The sequence below is a fragment of the Lynx canadensis genome, chromosome B3, assembly GCF_007474595.2.
Source record: "Lynx canadensis isolate LIC74 chromosome B3, mLynCan4.pri.v2, whole genome shotgun sequence".
NCBI lineage: Eukaryota > Metazoa > Chordata > Mammalia > Carnivora > Felidae > Lynx > Lynx canadensis.
The window spans coordinates 129,162,857-129,186,171 of record NC_044308.2 but is presented as its reverse complement, the minus strand read 5'-3'; positions in this window follow the sequence as shown (position 1 = coordinate 129,186,171).

Below are 23,315 nucleotides of genomic sequence, written 5' to 3'. Positions count from 1 at the left end.
CACGGTTTGTGAGTTCGAGCCCCATGTCTGGCTATGTGCTGACAGCTCAGAGTCTGGAGCCTACTTCAGATTCTGTTTCTCTCTCTGTGCCCCTCTCCTGCTCTCTCTCTCTCTCTCTCTCTCTCTCTCAAAAATAAAACATAAAAAAGTGATTTCTACTGTGCATAGACCATAAGAGATACTCAAATATAGATTTTATTAGTAGTAATGAAAAGAAACCAATAATGATTTTAATAAAACAAAGGCAAACATGCAAGCCATTATTCTTTCAAAATTCCTTTAGAGGGATGATTTTGTCTGATCCTTAGAGTAAACCTGCTGCCATCAGAACAAAGGCTGTTACCCCCACTTCACAGAGAAGAAAACTGATGTACACAAGGGAGGAGGTGACAACCCAGAGAGATGTTTCTAACCAGGTAGCAGAGTAAAAATCTACTGCATTAATTTCCTTAAAAGCTGTTCCCAATCTGTGTATCTGGGTTCCCAAAACCCACTGATGGGATTCACAACGCCAAAAACAATTTTGTAAAAGTATGAAGATGTTATCTGTCTTTGTCACTGTGTTGACATTTGTGCTGGCGCCATGGAAACAATGGATTCCAGTGCTGGCACCTTCCCACAAATTAAGGCTGTGACACGGCCTATAGTAGTAACCATTGCATTCTTCTCCACTACACAGTGTAAAAATTAAAGCAAGTTTCTCTCTAAAATACAGTAAAACGTGTTACTATCATTATCTTTTGAACCTTCCACCCATGCCTTTTTTAGATTCTGTGTGACAAAATGGGAAGTGTGATTAGACATTTCTATGGCATACGCAGGCATGATGGCTGTTTGAAGACAGCATATTTGTGTAATTTGAATTTCCAGCTGAACTAGCCCCTTTTTCCATGGTATGTAATTTTCATTTAAAAATGATTGACAGAGTATGCTCATTCAGACTTAGGTCTTAGGAAGATATTTTCTCAAAAACAAATGAAGCGTCATTCTGTCACTGCAAGGAAAACAATTGGGAGTATATTTGTTGCCAATGGTAAAAGTTGAGTTTTAAGTGAAATTATTACAAGTTGTATTACAAATTGTATCAGTCACTGTGAGCTTGACAGCTTATAATAAGACCAATGGCGATAATAAATATTATCTGAGTGTTATTGTACAACGAAATGCATCAAAATTTGTAATATCTGAATAAAATCCAGGGTCCATTGTTTTTCAACTAAGAATGCATCATGGTTAAAAGAAAATCATGCATAAGTAAAAATCTATTCAAAGTGCAATATAGCCAATGGATTAAAATCTAAAAGAGTAAAAATATTAATATGACATCAGATTACATATTGTAATTAACTTACAAGAAACAACCCGCTATTGAATTTTAGTATAATTTCAAACAAGAACATCCACAGTTCATTGAAGGGTTGTGAAGGTACTACTATTTTCTCCAACTACATATTTGTGAGAGGCCAGATAGATTTGCGTGAGGCCAAGTACCTCAACCAAACAATATATTGCAACACAATCAATACAAAAGCAGATGTGAGAATCCAGCTGTCTTCTGTTAAACTAGATATTAAAGATTTTAATCTTTAACATCATTTGCAAAAGGAAAAGCAAGTCCCTTTTCTCACATTTTTGAAAATATAGTTATCTTTCTTGACAATATTTACATGAATGGGTTTGTTATTGCCACTTTCAGGGCTGGCTTCACGGGTGTGTGGCCTGAGTAGTGGCACAGAGTCCTGCACTCAGAAGGGTTCCACGCAGGGGGCGCGTGGATGGCTCAGTCGGTTAACCATCGTACTCTTAGGTTTTGGCTCTGGTCATGGTCTCACAGTTCGTGACTTCGAGCCCAATATCAGGCTCCTCATTGGGTTCCACCCTATCAGCTGGGCCTGCTTGGGATTCTCTCTCCCCCTCTCTCGCTGCACCTCTCCCATTCTTACTTTTGCACATGCGCTCTCTCTCTCTTCCAAAATAAACAAATTGAAAAAAAAAAAGAAGGGTTCCATGCTTAGTTTAATGCTCTGCTGTCACCACCTAAAATTCTTACTTTTATATTTGACGTGCAATGGGACAAGGCAGCACGTGCTTGAGCAGAAGAGACACGTAACAATCATGGCCACCTTTCCTTGCCAGCCCATTAGTATAGAGCACTCCCAATGGCACATAAGCACAGAATTCTAGGGGGCCCACAATGCGTGGGAGTTCAGCAAGATTCAAAGCAAGCGCGAAGTAAGCATATTACATCAAAGACTGAGGTGTAAGAGGATTATCAGCCAACGGCTGGCATCTGAGAAGATATGCTTTCTCTTTGAACCTGAATTTATTAATGCAGGCAAAAGGCAACGGCATTTTAGGAAACGTTAACAGCCAAAGAACTCCATCATAAATTTTCATATTTGTGTTACTTCCCTATATTATCCAGAGAGTTACACTGAAATGATGATGTACAGGAAGAGGGAAAGTTGAAGGGACCCATTCAGATAGCTAACAGACACATGAAAAGCTGTTCAACGTCACTCATTAGGCAAATGCAAACCAAAACCATGATGAAATACCACCTCATGCCTGTCAGAATGGCTAAAATTAACAACACAGGAAACAACAGGTGTTGGCGAGGATGCAGAGAAAGGGGAACCCTCTTGTACTGTTGATGGGAATGCAAACTGGTGCAGCCACTCTGAAGAACAGTATGGAGGTTCCTCAAAAAAAAAAAAAAAAACAAAAATAGAACTACCCTACAACCCAGCAATTGCACTATTAGTTATTTACCCAAAGGGTACAAAAATGCAGATTTGAAGGAGTACATGTACCCTGATGTCTACAGCAGAATTATCAACAATAGCCAATGTCCATCAACTGATGAATGGATAAAGAAGATGTGGAATATAAACAATGGAATATTACTTAGCCATCAAAAGGAAATCTTGCCATTTGCAACAATCTGGATGGAGCTAGAATGTATTATGCTAAGTGCATTAAGTTGGGCAGAAAAAGACAAATACCATAAAATTTCACTCATATGTGGGATTTAAGATATTAAACGGATGAACATAAGGAAAGGGGGAGAAAGGAGGGAAAGGGAAACAAACCATAAAGACTCTTTATGATAGAGAACAAAGTGAGGGTTGGTGGAGGGGTGGTGGGTGGGGGGCTGGGCTAAATGGATGATGGATACTAAGGAGGGCACTTGTTGTGATGAGCGCTGGGTATTGTATGTGAGCGATAAATCACTAAATTCCACTCCTGAAAATATTATACTATATATTAACTAACTAGAGTTTAAATAAAATTTGGGGGGGGATGTAAAAGTGTCCTTGAGAACAAAAACTATGAGGTCATAGTTTTACATATCACATTGTAAAATTAATTTTTAATATTTATTTTTGAGATAGAGATAGAGCATGAGTAGGGGAGGGACAGAGAGGGGGACATAGAATCCGAAGCAGGCTTCAGACTCTGAGCAGTCAGCACAGAGCCTGACGTGGGGCTCGAACCCACGAACCGTGAGATCATGACCTGAGCTGAATTCAGAGGCTTAACCAACTGTGCCACCCAAGCTCCCCTATATACCACAGTTTTTTAATCATATCAGATTTATCAGTCATTTATTTCTTCAGATTCTCAGCCATGTAGCATTTCAGGGAAATGTAGGAAAATTGTTACCTTCTTTTGATTTCAATATGTAATTCCAAACATATGTCCTCTGCTACTTCATAATACACACATGCACACACACACACACACACACACACACACACGCATGCATGGACATTTTCCCTTCTAAAAATGAGCTTATCAGCAGGTAAGACAGCACACCTTCACTGCAGGAGAGAGGAGGTTGAGATAAGGAAAATAGGCCCTTTATTAGGCAAAAGTATCCTTACAAAGTGACACTCATATAAATACTTAGTGATTCATGTCTTTTCAGCCTTTAACACCTGTGTCATTCATGTAAAATACCTCTAAACTGAATAGCAGGTCATAATCTCTATGCAATTTGAACTCGATGCAAGAACCATTTTGTCAAAGTTTTACAATGAGTGTCTACACATAATTACTTCTTTTGCTGTTCACTGTAATAATATTAATCACACAGATTCTTTTCATTTTTATAGCTTTGCTTTGAAATTAATTACCAAATTTAGTGCCATTCCTGATAAAAAATGGAGGCCCTGCATGTGTTTATTAATGTACTTAAACCATACAGATGATGTCAGAGCCCCACAGATTCCCCTCTACATGCACATCTGTAAAATATAAAAATCTGTGTAATCTATACGCTTTAAAAAAATAGATGAAAATTGGGGGAAATGTACCATGGTTTTCAATTGCTTTCAATTACCATTAAACCTTTTGGAGAACGATTTGCATAATGTTTCATAAACATGTAGGCAGATTAACCTTTTTTAGTTAATTTATTCATTAGCAGTAAAAATTCAAAGCACCTCTTATGAGAAAATAATGTCTTGCTGTTAAATTACATGGAAACAAAGCAATTGGGACATACTTGCCTAAGTTCGCACTGTGTCAGAGCACAAGAAAAGTGAAGAGGAAAAAAAACTTTGCCTGTTAGCAGAGTGTGATTAAATTGCTGGTTTGTGAACAATTAGTGGTATTACTAGAAGATTAGGTGAAGTATTAATTAGAAGTAGGCCAAATGGCTTCTAAGGAGTAAAGATACCTCCTACATCTGCACTGAAGGTAAGCAAGTTGCCTGTGGAGAACGGAGTCCGTTCCTGGGCTTTCTCATCTGTGGGCCTTGGGATTGCTGGACCCCAGCTCAGGGCTAGAGTCGCTATATACATTTATCCTCTTGGAAAAGCTGGTTTTTTTTTTTTTTTTTTTTGGTCATTATGCCTCAAAACTCAAAAACTGTATTTTATACCATCTGAATTATTGGAAGTCAGGACTCAGCCCTGAAATTGGTGAAACTTGGAATCAAAGCTAGACCAATCATATCCATGTTTCAAGAGAGCTGTAGGAGGCCAATGGGAGTTCTAAGGGTTTCTTACCAAAACAATATTGAAAAGAAGAAAAGAAAAGAAATTGCCCATACATGTGGGGTGCGTCCGAGAACAATCCATTGACCACATAAAGGTAAAACCCCGATAAGGTGGGGAGAATGTGCTTCCTACCTAGGGAATGGTGACTGGAGTCTCTCTCAGATAAGAGCTGGGTATGGAATTCTAGCTCCAGGGGATTCGTGTCCAGGGACCTGCTGATTCCAGGAGGAACTTCTAAAAGTCAGAGGGCACCTGGGTGGCTCGGTTGGTTAAGCGTCTAACTTTGTTTTGGCTCAGGTCAAGATCTCAAGTCCAAGCCCCATATTGGGCTCTGCAGCTGGCAGCGTGGAGTCTGTTTGATATTCTCTCTCTCTCTCTCTCTCTCTCTCTCTCTTTCTTCCCCTCCCCAGCTCTTGCTGTCTCTCTCAAAATAAATAAAAACTTGAAAAACAAAAAACAAAACAAAAAACAAAATAGTCCTGTCTCAAATGGTAGACCCCAAAAATAAATAACAATAAAAACAGGAACCACTGCAAGATCAGCTCCTCTTTTGTTTCCTGACTCCCCTCTACCTTTTTCCCCCGGTAATGCCTTCTTCCTTTCTTCCCTGCCTGCCTCTTTCTTTCAAATGCATTGATTGCAGGTCTATAATGGAAAAGGCCTGCGTGTCAAGCAGAATTGGTCTGAAATTTCGTATCTTGTATGCTCATAGAAATCAGAAGGGCTTTTTCATATGTCATTCCCCAAGTCAGAAGTCTGTTTCATCATTATGCAACCCGGTGTTTGTATTTTGTTCAGAGAACATCTTCCCTCATTGCACTGCACTCCAGCAAACTTCCTGAGGAGAGTTTAAGTTCCTGGAAGACTGAGTTTTTGTTTTATTCCAATTGGTGTCTTCATATGTCATTCAGGGTGTTTTACAGAGTTGTGTTTTATATAGGCTTGTTAAAGTAGATTTTAGAAAATGAAAAGATTCAAAAGTCGTATCTCCTGTATCTGTTGAGAGAGGAAAATTAACTTCAGCAAAAAAAGTGTTGTTTTTAAATAAATCTGTAACTTTATCTAGCTAAAGTAAAATAACTACAGTACTGGGATGGCCCAGTTATTTCTTTAGACAATGTGTGACTTATTATTTTACGTAGTTTTATATAACTTCAATTTTGTCTTCAGTGAGTATCTATGTATTCCAACAAGGAATACATATATACATATATGTATTGCAGGTATATATTATATATATGTAATATATATTATATGGTATGATTATATATATTATTTCCTTGTTGCAGAGACATGGATAGTTACTGAAAGCAAAATTGAAGTAGGGTATGAATAAAAGAAAAATATTCCATAAGACAAAGTGATTTAAAGAACAATTGCCTATGAAGTTATTCTGAAATGTAAAGGTAAAGGTAGGTAAATTACAAAGTTGAGCAATGTTTTAAAGGTGTGTTTGGTGAGGAAATAACAAACCCACAGAGAGACATATTGTATGGTGTTAATTACAAAAGAAAGATACTTCCTTATATCATATATATATATATATATATATATATATATATATATATATGTAAGTTAGCTATAAGCTAACTTGTATAAGCTTTAAAATTAATTCTGAGTAGGGTTCTGGCAGTTAGTTTCTGGAGAACGAGATGGATATGACCCCAAAAAACAGTGGACAGCTCATGAATGTCTATACTGGATGTACTTCAACGACCAGAAAACTTGTGTTGCCCGCATCGTAGCCAATGCTATTTTCACTTAGAAAATTTATATATAAATAGATATAAATATTGATGTGTTTACATCTATAGCTATCTCTATATACACATATTTTTATACACCAGTGTATATGTATATACACATGTATATATACATGAATATATACATGTGTATATACATATATATGCAAATTGTTGTGTATATATTTCCATATATATTCAAATGGGTATAGGAGGCTGATGAAAATCATGAATCATAAGAATGCTAGCCAACAACCTTGAAGGGTGAGACCCACTGACCTTCAGGATGGAACCATCAACCCCATAATACAAGAAAATTGAACTCCAGTTAGAGTATGGTTAGACTCTATGAACACTCCAGGTCTGGCCTTATACAGACACTGACATCATCTGTGAGGGGGCTCTCTAGATATTCTAAATTCATCACCTGCCCCGAAGAAAAATGAAGACACCTTAAAAGTGGGCACTTACAATATTGAGAAAGGCTGCTTATCTGTGCACGCCACTTTTAAAAACAAACAAAGAAATGTGTATCATTCTCCACAGATGGACTTTAAGCCCCTGACACAATTTTCTCTTAGCCACATATGTATGAATTCACAATACATGCCTGACAATTCAACCATTTAATCAGTCACATAGAATTTTCTCAACCCAGAGACAGTATTAAATATGAAAAAAATCACTCCATAATTCTGGATTTATAAATCAATATCCTTGCTTAAATATAGTATGTGCTAATCAACATCCTGGCTTACATATAGTAATATCTTTATTTTACAGATGAAGGAACTGAAGCAAACAGAGATGAGGTAAATTTCACATGATCACAAAAGCACAGAGAAGATTTGAGCCCAGGCCATTTGGCTCAAAGTCCCACACCATAAGGGGCACCTGGGTGGCTCAGTTGGTTAAGCATCCGACTCTTGTGTTCGGTTCAAGTCATGATCTCATATTTTTGAGAGTTCAAGCCCTGCGTTGGGTTCTGTACTGGCAGCACAGAGCCTGCTTAGGATTCTCCTTCCCTCTCTCTCTGCCCCTCCCCCACTTGTGCTGTCTCTGTCTCTCTCAAAATTGACTTAAAAAAAAAAAGAAAGCCCACACTATAAAATTTTATAAAACATACTACCCACCATAGTCTTAGAGAGGTAACCTAGCAAGGTGGATATTCACAGGCATGTCTGAGCATATCTCCATGGGTTTTCATGTCAATTGCACCACTGACGGTGTGACATGGGACAAATAAATTATTCATTTGCTCTCTGCCTCAGGTTTCTCATCTCTGAAATGGCAATTATAATATAAAAATTTCATAGAGTTGTTTTGAGAAGTAAATAAATTAAACTTTGTAAAGTGCTTAGAAGAGCTTCTGGCACATGATAAATTCTATGTAATAATCTTACTAAATACATATAGAGCCTGACCTCAGGGAAAGCACTTAGCAGTTCAAAAGACCACTTCAATAAAATTGCTGAATTCTTTCCTTAAAAAAAGCTAACTGCCTGAACATTGTGTTCTCTTATAGTTATAGCCTAATCACATTATATCAGTTTGGTAAGTGAACCCCATTAAATGTGCTCTCTAAATGACAGGTCAGTGTGTTCAAAAATTTGAGATTGCAACTAGTGTTTCTCAGGTTTTCCTTATAAGGTGTTTTGAGTTGTGCCAATTCAAGTGGTACTGTTTTGGTTACAAGCTTTACTGTCTTGGAAGAAATATATTTCATCAATAATGGGTTAAATGAAAATGACTTACAGTTTATACATTAGACAAAACAACACTAAAGTTATTTGTAACCGAGAAACAGCAAACCACATGAAACTTAGCATTCACCTTTCTGAGGAACACTGCAATACCTTCACAAATCTCCTGCGAGTATCTTTTATTAGCTCAAAAACTTTAGGCAACCTTTTAATAAATTAGGCAAGTGTTAAGGACAAAGAGTAATTTACTATCCAGAGAAAGCATAACCTAAAGTGGAGACATTTCAAGGGATAAATGCTTTCAGATCAGAGTTAATTCCATGCCTTAAAAACAATTCAGTGAAAGCAATCATGCATTTTAAGATAGTTTTGAAGGTGGCATTTAGAAATATTTATTCAAAAACTTTCTTAAATAAGAGCTATTCCAAGAATGGCAGGAGGAAAAAAAAAACAGAAATCCTTTAAAAAACTTGCTTTAAATGGTACAGGGAGTTTCATAGATAACAGGTTGGTAAATAGACAGATAATAGATAGATAGATAGATAGATAGATAGATAGATAGATAGACAATAAACTGACTCAATAGACATACAAATAAAACAACTTGCTTTAATGTTTTTAAATTAACTAATTTATTTATTTGAGAGAGAGAGAGAGACAGAGACAGAGACAGAGACAGAGACAGACAGAGGACAGAGAGGAAGGGAGACAGAGAGAATCCCAAGTGGGCTCAGCACTGTCAGCACAGAGCCTGATGAACCATGAAATCATGACCTGAGCCAAAACCAAGAGTCAGATGCTTAACCGACTGAGCCACCTAAGTGCCCCCAAATAAAAACAACTTAATTAAGATTTAAATCAAAAATTAAAAAAAAAACAACAGACAAAACTCCTACTCAGGTAGCTTCAGATTAGTTTTCACTTTGATGAAGGAAAGCACTTAAACATTGATTCCTCTAGCCCTGAATTGAAAATTGTGACACTAAAAACAACACCTGATTGCTTGACTAGAAAAAGCGTTGATAGGTCTTAGTTCTAGTGCATTCTGAGATTCTGGAAGGACTGAGATTCTGGGATTCTGGGAGGACTGTGAGAAACAGATTAAAAATCATCTTGCCTTATTTTTGCATTTTTAAAGATTACATACATCTCAAGCAACTCCAAACCCTCAATTATTGTGTCTCAAATTGAAATACAAAAATGTGTACAACTTCTTATGACTGAAAATAAATACAAATTGCGTTCAGTGAAAAAGACTTAATGGGGTTAACAGTCAAATTTGAACAGACACTTAGAGTAGGTTAGAACCATGTTTCCCACCAAGTCTCCATCTCCAGGAGGAGATGACTTTTGTTTTACTTGTTACAGTAGATCCCTTCTGGTTCCCCTCCCTCTCCTCTTCAGGGCAACACTTTTCAAAATACAGTACAACCTTGGTTTGCAAAAATAGTTCGTTCTAGAAGCATGCTTGTAAAAGCACTTGTATATCACAGCGAATTTCTCCATAAGAAATAATGGCAACTCAGATGATTCATTCCACAGCCCAAAAATATTCATACAAGTTATTACAATACTGTAATATAATACAAAATAATAAAGAAAACACAAAATATAAAGAAAAATAAGGAAATTATCCTGTACTTACTTTTGAAAACCTTCATGGCTGCTGTGAGGGAGATCAGAGAAAGGAGGGTTATTGTGTAGGACGACTTTCACTATCACTAATGGAATCACTGCTATCTATTGACTCAATGGAATTTTCTTCTCTTCACGCAACTTTAACAAGGAACCTATCCAATGACACTTGCTTTTGCCTCCTTTTGAGGATTTTGCAGAAATGTGATACTGCATTGATGATCACCCACAATTCCTCAGTGAGAGAGAGAGAGAGAGAGAGAGAGAGAAGAGCCATTGGCTCATTTGTGATCATGTGACATTGGCATCACATACTACTCATATTGCAAGACACCGCTCATTTATCAAGTTAAAATTCATTAGAAATGTTTGCTCATCTTGTGGAACACTCACAGAATAAGTTACTCACAATCCTAGGTTTTATTGTATTTTGTCATTATCTTCAATTCATCACCTCCTGTACTTCCAATAATATTCAATTAGGTTTCCATCTCCAATTTTTTTCTTTCGCCTAAATTCACTTGAGCCGGTCACTATTGCCATTGAAAGTGTTCATTTCTGTAGTCAGTTTCCAGCTCTCACCCCAGCCTATCTATCCATCAGCAGTATAACACAGTCTGTCATTCACTCCTTAAAATACTTTCCTCAACTTCTGGAACACCATTCCAATCCTAGTTTTCCTCTGAACTCTTGTCTTCGATCTCCTTTGCCAGATCCCATAATTTCTTGATGTGTAGATGTTTACATGACTCAGAACATGGCTCTTTCATACTGACATCCAGGGTGATCTCATGTAGTCTCATGGCTTTAAATGCCATTAGTATCTTGATGACTTCTGAATACCTATCTTACTTCTCAGTCTCTCCTTTGACTATTGGCTCACATTCTGTTGCCTCCATGATGTCTTCATTGGAATATCCAATATTCACTGGAATATCAAACTCAACAAGTCCTGCACACAACTCTTGATTCCCTTTCCAGCTGTGCACTCCTGGCTGTGTTGCCTCTCTAAACCAACGGCACTTCCATTTACTCATCCACTCAGGCCCCAAAACGTGGGATCCCTTCATGACTCGCTTCTTTCTTTCTTTCTTTCACACCCACATTTAATACATAGCAAATTTTGTTAGTCAAAACTTCATAATATATATTACAGCTGTCTATACCTGTAGGGGATACATTCCAAGACCTCTAGCAGATGCCTGAAACTGCAGATAGTAAGGAACCCAACATACACTATGTTTTCTCCTCTATGTACATACTGATGATAAAGTTTGTTTTGTAAATTACACACAGAGATTAACAATAGCTAATAATAAAATGGAATAGTTATAATGATATACTGTAATAAAAGCCATAATTGATCTTAGCAACCTCAGCCTATGATTTTTTTTTCCTGTTCTTAATAAGTTGAGAACTTTCCCTTTTTCACTTTAAGGAAGCACCTTATGGCTTCTCTGTGGCATATCTGAATTGCCAGCATCATTACTCCTGCACCTTGGTGCCATTATTAAGTAAAATAAGGGTTGCTTGAACACAAGCACTGCGATACTGTGACAGTTGGTCTGATAATCAAGACAGACTGCTAAGTTACTAGCAGACTGGCCAGCTAGATATGCTGGACGAAGGGGTGATTCACGTCCCAGGTGGGACAGAGTGGGGCAGCTCAAGATTTCATCATGCTACTCAAAGTAAATTTACTACTACTCAATTTAAAACACTGTTGGTTTCTGGAGTTTTCCCCTTAATATTTTTGGATCACAGTTGACCACTGGCAGCTGAAACCATGGGAAGTGGAACCTCAGACAAGCGGGAAAATACGCTATAGTCTAGCACTTATTACCACCTGTTCTGCATCACCCTGGTCCCAGCTGTGATGGTCTCTCACGTGTGCTGCGACAGCCTCCTAATTGGTCTCCCTGCGTCTACCTCTGCCCTTTTTGGTCTACTCTCAATCCTGCAGTGGATTGACACTTTTAAAAAACAGATCAAATCAATGCCACTGCCCTGCTTTCAACCATCCAGTTGTTCCCCATTATACTTATCCTGGCTTATCATCCTAGAGGAAAGTTTGATGTAAGGAATATGCTTGTTACAGCTGCATCCTGGTCCCAATATGTGGATGCATCAGGTTCAATTTCTATTCCATTAACGTCTATCCCTTACTCTAGGAGCTGCTCATTCTTCTCCTATTGTTTCATTTACTCTGCATCCAAGGCTTCCTTTGGTTTACATGAAGATTGCTTCCACAGATCTTGCAGATTATTTGTTTTATCATCAGGATCTATATATTCCCAGGATTGCAAAGCAGGGAGGAGTGTGCACTAAGAAGCGATGTAAATCATTTGACAATTCACATGGTTAAATTCCTCAAAGTAAAGGTAAAAATGCTATAATGTAACTTCCCCTATTAATATCATAACATAATATATGTAAAATAATATTATATAATAATATATATAATATAATATCACTTAATAATATAATTTCCCATGTTAATAATGGAAAAATGCTACATAATTCTGTGGCTGGAGGAGCTGAGAATCTCAGAATTACTAGCAAGGAAAATAAGATAAGTTTGAATATTAAGGTTAAAAGTTCCACAACTTGGAAGCTACACATCTTGGGTGCTAGTTTCGCCTCTCTATAGAAAAGGAGGTGGAGGGAAAGAACAATGTATCATAGAGAGTGAGTAAATATTGGCCACACTTTATGAATCAGTGTTCAATACACAATTATATTAATATTCTGGGTTACTAATACTGAACATAATCTGCATAGAAGCATGAACAAATTCTTTCTTGTATAATATTTTTTTCAAACATTTATGTCTGTACCATAGTTTCCTAAGCTGAGGCATTGGGTCACATGTGTGTCTCTACACCTTTTTATTTGATCATATGTTTAGCCTAATGTAGAGAGGTCAGATAATCATAAAGTTTCTGTATGTCAGAATCCTCTGCAGCCCTTCATTTTTTTTTATTTATTAAAAAAATTTTTTTAAGTTTATTTATTATGAGACAGAGCACGAGCAGGGGCAGGGCAGAGAGAGAGAAGGAGAGAGAGAATCCGGAGTAGACTCCACACTGCCAGTGCAGAGCCCGACATGGGACTCAAACTCACGAAACAGCAAAATCATGACCTGAGCCCAAACCAAGAGTCAGACGCTTAACTGACTGAGCCACCCAGGTGCCTCTCCGGGCCTTCATTTTCGAGGAGAAAAGGGACAGTGAACTAACATTTCATCTGTTAGTTGTGTAACAGTCCATCTGTTGTGTGTTCAGCAATTTGCTAAGAAAATGAAGTGTGTTATTTTATTTAATCCTCACAAAAATAAAAGAGAGAATTATGACCTCCATTTTACAGGGAAGAAATTGAGTCCAGAAGAGAATAACTGGCCTACCGTGAGTCTTCTAGCATCGCTGAGACACAGAGCAGGCCACTGAGTCATGGTAGCCCAACGTCTGCTCCATCACACAAAGGCGGTCTTCCTACCAGAGAAAAGAAACATCATCGTATGATTTCAAAGACCTTTGACAAAGGTCTCAATTCAATTTCCGCTAAACCTTTAAGTATTCCATTGAGAAATTTTAATTAATACAAAAACTCATGAACACGCCATTCCTTAAAAAGAAACATGACACAAAATGACAATTAATTTCCTAAAGCTTCATGCTGAAGTTATATTCTGAGATTAAAATATTTAAAAGTCAATGTATATATCTTTATATTAATTTGGTCCATAATATATATAGAATACATTACGCTCATTGGCCAATGAGAAACTCCTCTTCCCACCACAAACTTGCCTTATTTCAACTGACAATTATTAGAAGGTTTTTAATCTGTTCCTGGGGTGGGAGGGGAAGGGGTTCATTCATTATCTTTTTAGGTTTGCTGAAGGCCCTGGAACCAGGGGGATGTCCTAGTTGACCTTTAAAGATCCCTTCTAGTCCTATGACTCTGAAATAAATTAAAGTTTTATGACCACATTATGCATAAGCATCAGTGGATCTGGAAGACAATGAGGATGAAGTCTGTGCTCAGACTCTCCCTCCTAGTATTTATGCTTCCTATTCATTTCATGCATAACTAATTTCATATAGCAATTGGTAATCGCATCTTGGTAATGACACCACAGGCATCACAAAACAATTGCAATCATGGCTGCAATTCATTGTAACTACAGCTGAATGCCAGCACTGCAGCTGAAATGCCTCCCTGACCCACCCAGAAGTAAAGGATGAGAAGAACAAAATATACCTTTGAAATGGTCACCTTCACTAACCAGCTTTCAGTTCTCAATAGTCTGGGTTTTTCTTTTTTTTTTTTTTTTTTTTTTTGCATTTTCAAGGACATAATGATTTATGGAGACAATGAAGCCTGGAAGTTACCCCTCCTTTCCAAAAACAAGAAGACAAACATTCTTTACTTATATCACTCTACCAATGCCACCGTGTTTGTTCAAAAGTCATTGTTTTAGAGATTTCCAATGTTTATGTGTAATGTGCTCATGAATAAGAGGGTATGTGTTTTTCTACCATGTGTTCCATTGAATCAATAAAAACAAAGTCAAGGATAAGAAGTGATTATCATAGACATGTCAAAAGAACAAGAGCAGTGTCCTTTCTTCCTGGAATTTAAAGGCATCATCTACCAGAGATATCTTGCAAGTTTATTTGGAATGTGCTAATACTACAAACGTAATTAATAGCAAGCCTTTTACAGCACTTTTAAATCTCACAGAACATGTACAATTCTGATATTTTATTTTATATTCATTAAAAATCCCATTAAGTAGGTGAAGCTAATATTTATTATTTCAAAATCACAAATGAAGAATCATAAACCCAAAGATTTAAATAGTGTTTCTCTTGTAATCTGGCTTAATTCCTTGTTACTATGAAATTGAATAGCATCTTTAACATACTGTATAACAATCCAGAAGCTCACTTCCATGAGCCAGGGAAGCAAGCTGCACTAGGACTACCAGGGGCTGGGACATTGAGGCTGGTGCTTGTGTCCCCCTGGCCAAGAGGAGCTGTTGCTACCACAAAGTCAGTTGTCTGGGATTATACAAAAAAAAAAAAAAAAAAAAAAAAAAAAAAAAAAAAAAGGGTATTAAAAGAATAAAGAATAGTCATTCTTTGTGATTGCATCTGCCACTTTATTAACTAGTAATAAAGACACTGGCTTTTGTTAAACCAGAATTTTAGTGTCTTGAATAGCTTTAAGAACAAGGAGTCACTGCTTTAGTTCTTCTTTAATCTTGAAACACTTGAGGGCTGTTAGGTGAGGCAGGCAGGCTTAATTTACCTTGATCCATCATTTACTGGTCACCATGAAAGAACAGACCTGTAGACTTCACCATATATTGCTAGTATCGTCAATGTTCAAATGGTACCTATTCACATTTCATGACACGTGGGTACATATGGGGCAATTCATTCATTCATTCATTCATTCATTCATTCATTCTGTGAGTGAACTTGGTCAAGGTTAAATTTCCCCAATTCTTTTTTTTTTTTTTTCAACGTTTATTTATTTTGGGACAGAGAGAGACAAAGCATGAACGGGGGAGGGGCAGAGAGAGAAGGAGACACAGAATCGGAAACAGGCTCCAGGCTCTGAGCCATCAGCCCAGAGCCTGACGCGGGGCTCGAACCCACGGGCCGCGAGATCGTGACCTGGCTGAAGTCGGACGCTTAACCGACTGCGCCACCCAGGCACCCCTCCCCAATTCTTAAATGATATATTTTACTCTTAAAATAGCAATCATTTTTATTTATGGACTCTATTCTATTCATCTGAAAAATTGTTTCAATGATCTTTTGCCAGATACGTAGCAAATCTACATTTTAAAAAATCATCTTCACTGACTTCAAATATTTCCAGAGTGTATGTTTTGTGTTAAATAATAGTGATCTAATAGGTCAATGAGCAAATGTATCTGTTACCATGCTCATTGGAACCATGCTCGGGTCCCTGATAAAGTCAAAGGGGTTAGGCCATGTGAATAACTGTCCACCAGCAACTTACCACTGATCATCTTTTAAGAGGTTTGCAGCAAAAGCCACTTCTCGCAGATCTAACAGAATAAGGCTCAAAAAGGGAAAGGGGATTATGACTTTAGAGATAAGTGGAGAATTCAGATCCACTTTATTTTCTCAAAGAAAAGGAAAAGAGAGGCAGGGTCTAAATAAAAAGGAAAGGGCACTTTGGCTTTTGAGTTGTCAAAAGTTCACACTAACCAGATGCATTACAAAATTACATGGTACAGAATGATGAGTTTTGAAGAAAAAGTAAAGCTGGGAACTCTGGTCATATTAAAAATACTAAGGCAAGAGAACCATGTTCCATTCAATGCTCAAAATTTAAAAAGAGCAAAATTAACAATAAACAGAAAGTTGGAAAAGGGTTGGAAAAAAGAAGGTTGGAAAAGCCCATTAAAGGAGGACCATGGGGGGTGCTTGGGTGGCTCAGTAGGTTGAGCCTCTGACTTCAGCTCATGGTCCCTTGGGCTCAGGTCATTGTCTCATGGTTCGGTTCCTGAGTTCGAGCCCCACATGGGGCTCGCTGCTGTCAGCGCTCAGAGCCCACATGGGATCCTCTGTTTCCCCTTCTCTCTGCCCCTCTCCCACTCACATGCTTTCTCTTTCAAAAATGAATAAACATTAAAAAAGAGGATCGTCATATAAATCTGAGTTCACACATGTTAATTTTTTTATGATTACTAATCTCTATTTCAATGTCATTTTTATGCTTGATATACAGTTTATTGGATCTTGTATCTGTGTAGTTTCAATTATATTATTTTACATACATACCAATGTTTTACTGCTGCTACAAAACAATATTTTTAGAGAAGAAAACTTGGCTTAGTTTCCATTCCAAATAATAATGCCACTTTTAAGGTTGTACAATTTAGAGTTCACTGGTCATTTATTCTAACTCAAGCTTTGAATTGAATAACAATTCTTCAGTATTCAGCCTGAAAATCTTATGATTCTGGAAAATGTATGGAAAAATACATATATATGTGTCTGGACTTTGGTATAAAGCACATTTTAGTTGGAGAAGAATTTCTTTAATTCTTAAATCCCCTTCACTTTATATGAACCATGAAGTTTCAGCAATAATCCTTTGGAAACAAGGCTGTTGCCCAGTTCTTAGAAGAAAAAAAAAAGTTTCAGCATGAACACTTCAGACTTTTCCTGACGTTTTAATTTCAGTAAAGGATAAAATAAAGCTGCCAATCCATTCACTCATGGGAAAATGAATCCATGCATTTTTGCAGGATTTATAACTAAATACTCAACATATATTTCCAAAGAGACACTTGGAGCTCTTTTTCTTCCATTTGCAGGTTTGGCCTCAAGAATAAGTTCGGGGGACACTGTCTTTTTAGAGGTAAATGCAGTGTTCTCTGGAAAACTCAAGAAATGCCCAAGAAGCTTATTGAAATGAATTCACAAATTTTAGATTATTATTAAATTTGGTAAAGCAAGTGTTCTGCCTTGCACTCATCATAGTGATTGTGGTATAAAGCTTCTTGACATGTACCCACACAGAAGCTCCAATTGTAGATGGGGAGATGCTGTACTGAATGGATTTCTGAAGCAGTCTGTTTTATCCGCATGATGGTAAACATTTGTCATTACTCTTCCCTTCCTTTGGTTTGAAAACCAGAGGTTACATGGGGCATTTAGAGCTGATTCCAAGTAGTCATATATTGTAAATAGATTTTAATAATGTTTAAGGGGCACTAAGCTCTCACTGGGAAGATCAGTGACTAATGAAGACTTCTATGTAATCCAAACCTTGTTGCTAATATGACTTGTCCTTCCTATCACACTCTGTTTATTTCTGAGGTTGTAGAAAGATAGAGCCTCCTTCACATGGATATCTGACACCCTCCCCTCCTTCTACAGAAATTCCAATATCCTTTATTTTATTTGTTCCACAATACAGCCTTCAATCTGCTGTGCTCAAATGACATTATGGCGTGGTTCCATTTTTCATATCAGAAAGTAATCAACACAGAATCAATAGGAAGCCATGTTTACTCAATAATTAATTAAGTTTCCTAGAGAAAATGGATGGGCAATAACTTAGCAACCTGTGCTACAAAATGATCTTTTTTTTTTTTTTCTTATTTTGGTCAAGGTGTCATCACCAATTTCAAAAGGATAAGAGTAAAAATATGGGAAACCACTGGAAAAGTAGCACAGGAGACATGCAATGGAGAAGTAAAGGCAATTTGTGTGTGTGCTTAGACCTCTGGAATGTGTCCTAAAATACTTTAGCAGGGATGATAAAAGTAGTATGCAAAAGAAGGTAACATTATAAAAAATCTGGGGTAACATCCATTGAAACTCTTCCTTAGGTGTGTCTATCTGGGTTCAGACTATTGTTACCTGGGTGTCAGGACCTACAGTCACGGACTCTTTAAACTATAAAACATTCATGTTAAAAATTCATCAAAACTAAAGATTTTAAAGTTTTAAATTTACAGATAAAAGACAAATAGGGCATTGGCTAAGAGTATGGGCTCTGGAGATTGGATTCATTGGGAATAAAATCGTGATTCTGCCATTTACCAGCTGTCTGACCCCAAATGTTACCTTTACTATGCCTCAGTTTCCTCATTTGTAAAGTAGGAACAATAATGGTATCTCCGTAATAATGCTTTTGTGAACACTGAAATTAATGCATGAAAGTTCATGGCACAGAGTGAAATACTTAAATGCTTTACTATGAAATATGAAGGAAAGTATCTGTCCCCTACGTGTGTATGGGAACTCTCTATAGTTTCTGCTTAATTTCACTGTGACACTAAAAATGCTTTAAAAAATAAAATCTATTTTAAAAATTCAGGGCACACTGTCCATGTCTTGTAAGGAGATAAATTCCTTTCCCTTGAACTTCCCCTTTCCACATGGAGAAATTTCCATTGGAAAAATACTACCACCCTTTCTCTGCCAGCTTACTCTCCTGGGAAAGAATTACTTTTCTGATTGATGTATTTAGGAAAAGGAGCTGATGATGCTCAAATCAACCACTTCTCTCCTATTTTCACATGTGCATCTTTGGGAGTAGGATCCATTCTGGTCTTAGTCTCTATATAGGCCAGGTGCTGTAGGTATGGTCTACTTGTTGGCCAGACTTGCCAGGGACTGGCTGGATAAATTTAATTCTGACATGAAGAATTAGCAAGTGCAACAGGGTGATATATGTAAAGCCAGGTCCTCCAATTTAGCTCTTTAGGTTACAAAGCTGGTATTTTCTTTGCCATCTGTCTGACCCTCATGGTTATCTAATTCATTTTGTACTGGGAGTGGGAGTGGGTGCTATTTATTGGCTCTCTAACATCTGAGTATCCTTCTTGGAGGTTCACAGTGCACATTGATTTATACTACAAGCTGGGTTAGCATTGCCTACCTTCAAATTGCCAAATGTATTTAATAAAAGAAATCTCAGTTGTTTGTGTGTATACATGTGCGTGTGTGTGACCTTGTTTTCTGTGTGTGTGTGTGTGTGTGTGTGTGCGCGTGTGTGTGCATGTGTGTGTCTATGCATAATAATAACTCTCATGGAATTGAGTCTTACCAGAATACATTGCGGACCATCCTGGGGATGAAAAGAAATTGTTGGCATTCCCAAACAGTCACTTCCTAAAGACATTACCTTAGAGAATCTATTTATTTAATCTGAACCTCTGTTGTTGTTTGTTTGTTTTGCATTTAAAACAGGAATAATAACATCAATATAAGCGGCTTACAGTGAGGAGAAATGAGAGAGTATGTGAAAAGTCTCTGGCATACAATAATATTTTCAATGAATGTTGATGCCCTTCTTGTATCAAAATCCTAGAAGCATAGACTAAAATACCTCAAAACACAGAGCCTCGTTTCAATAAAATGCAACTTTCCTGACTTTTATGTTGTATGGCATGGCACAGAAAATTCTCATGGTTACTCTTGGTCTGCTTAACTCCTACCAATTTCCTTCTAAATGCCAGCTTCCTCAAGGACATCTTTACTAATAAAAATTACATCTCCCCCATTACACTTTCCCCTGTTCCTCTGTGCTTCCCTACACTGTTTACAATTTTAATGTCATAAATGTTTTTATAACTCTCTGCTTAAAGTTTATTCCCAACAAGAATGCCAAATTCACAAGGAAAGGATCTCGATCTATTCAATTCAGCACCGCATATTAAGGTCTAGCACAGAACAGGCACCAAGTATCTGTTAAATGAGTCAGTTAAAGGGAAACTAAAATAATAATAATAATACAATGCATTCCAATTGTATTAGTACAATTCAACTGAAAATTACACAAAATATTAACACAACTCAACCTGACAATTCAATCTGGCAATTCAAGCGTCAGTTAAGGATATGGGCAAGCAAGGATTCTTAGTGCATTCTCCCACCCAAAATATCAAGATGTGATGTAGGGCTATGCTTTTGTTTTTTAAGAAACATCATAACCACAGCTGAACCATCTCTCACTTGGCAAGCTTCATTCTCTTAAAATCAATAAGTATGTTTCAAAAGTGAATTAGAAAGGTTGCAGTTGAAATGGATGCCGTCAAGCTGTTATTAGAGTCCTAAGGGCTATGCATGTCCTCCCACATACACCCTGTCATGCCTCACGTTATGAGGGCTGCTATATCTGCTACTCAAGGAGAACAGTCAATATTTATATTCAGCTTGGATCTCCTTAACATTATTTCCTTTCCCAGAGAGAGTGCATTTGGCCCATGCATTTTCCCAGGAGCATCTGTGGTAAAACATGGCTGTAGCACTCAAGGGAGGGCCATTCATTGCAGTATATATGATTTGCCTGTGTCAGGGAACAATCTCTCTAATGACATGATTCATATATACACAGTCCTCCCTTTGCTCTTCCAAATGCCTCTATAAAGAAGCAGCAGTGAAATTTAAAAGGTACTTACTTAAAATACAGATTGTTTGCAAAGTATATTAGCTAAAATTCAGCCAAGCCAAACTCAAATAAACTAAGGCCATAAAAGTAATACAATGCTTTATTATATCTTAAGGCTGGTAGCGTCCTGTGTTAGAAAGCCACCCCAAATAGCCGATCTTCCTGCCTTTCTCTTTAATAACTAGTAATAAGGAAGGCTCAGAAAAGTCATGCATCAAATACTTTACTATGGATGGTTGGAAGGGACAGAGGGACTGGTCTTTGATTTATTGAAGTTGTATCTGCTTTAGTGCATCAAAGGTAATTAGCATTACAGATAGCTCACTCTTGACTCTCAGGATGTAAAAGCAGATGCATCGGATACAACAAGTCACCTCCTTCAACAGCTCAGAAAGGGGCTGGTCACTGCCATATCCTTATCAAGATGACATATATTTATAAACAAATATTATGGAAGTCAAGTCAGCTTGATATAGCAGAAAGTGCATAAACTTTGGATCTACACAGAGCTGGGTTTAAATCCTGGTATCTATTCATTCAGTATTGCCTTAGGCCATTTAGTTATAGCACTGTGAGACCGAGGTTCCCATCTACAAGTTGGGTAAATACTTTTGACTCGAATGGTTGTTTCTCACTCCGGATACTGTATAAAACATGTAACGGTGCCTAGACCATAGAGCATACTCAATTTTATTTATGGTCAATATTGTGTTGATTACATAGCATAATGTGGGACAGGACAGGTAATGTACATAAGTGAAGCTGGCCTCATATGAAAATGAGATTGGTGGAGACCATCAGAAAAGGGAAAAGCTACACCATGGTAACAACGCTGTCACAGATTCTTTATTTTTAAAGTTTACTTATTTATGTTGGGGGGGGGGGTTGGGTAGAGAAGGGGCAGAGAGAGAATCCCAAGCAGGTTCTGCACTGTCAGTGCAGAGCTCGACATGGGGCTTGAACCTATAGACCATGAGATCATGACCTGAGCCGAAACCAAGAGTTGGATGCTGCTTAACCTTCTCAGTCACCCAGGCACCCCCTGTCACAGATTGTTTTCGATGACTGTTTCTCTAGCCCTTCCAAATGATTTTTCCTATATTTTTAGAGTCTTATAGACTGACGGTTCATTCCTTCCATTCACACTTTATTTTATTTTCTTTTTTTGTTTTATTTATTTTTGAGAGTGTGTGGGTGGGGGAGGGGCAGAGAGAGAAGAGGGCAGAGAATCTGAAAGGGATCTGCACTGACAGCAGCCAGCCTGATTCGGGCTCAAACTCATGATCCGTGAGATCATAACCTGAGCTGAATTCAGAGGCTCAACCAACCGAACCACCCAGGCACCTCTCCCTTCATATTTTAAAGCACCCTCACGTCCCCCATCTTAAGACTAATATAAAAAGGTAAAGAATAACAAACAGCCGTTTCTTGATCCTATCTCTTCTAGTTGCATCCCCCAACCAGGCCATGCATCTTACGCAAACTCCTTGAAAGAACAGATTTTATCCAGTTCCACTATTCTACTTAACCACTTTCTCACTTTCAACCTTTAAGCTGGCTTCCGGAAACCCCCACAACTCAAGCAATATCGAGGTCACTTAAGTCGGCAACATCCTCCTAGCTGTCAAACCCGATGGCTATTTCCAAGTCCCTGTCTTTCATAGATTCATTCTCTGCTTCATCTGTCAACAGGTTCATTCCTTAAAACACTCAGTTTCCCCTCTTCTGACTGCACCCTACCGCTGTTTCTCTCTCTCTCTTTATGGATGCCTGTCGTCCACCCCCCACCCACCCCAGTAAATGCTGTGGTTCCTTAGGTTTCTACCCTCAGCGTGGTGCTCTCCTGGTTCTGTAGGCACTTTCAAATCACCTCCAAACCCCCATGGTTTCTGAGACAAACCTATACTAAGGATTCCAAAACGTCTATCTGGAGCGGGACCAGGAAGTCAACTTCAAACTTTATATCAAAATACCTCCCAGATTTCTGTGGAGTTCATCTAACATCTTGGGCTCAACATGTCTAAGGCTCACTGAACTTATACTTCTTCTCTAGTCTCATGTTTTAGAGACCTGAACCTACACAATCGCCCCAGCTGCTGTGCGGGGAGACTTTGGCACCCCTCTCTCTCCATTACTCACCTCTGCATGCTACCCATCTGTTGCCAAGGCCCACGAGTATTTTCTCAAAACTGTTCTCTCTTTCCTGTCTCTCCTACATTTCTTCTCTAGACAACTAAAGCCGTGCCCTGTTTCTTCCTTCCAAATTTCCTTCACAT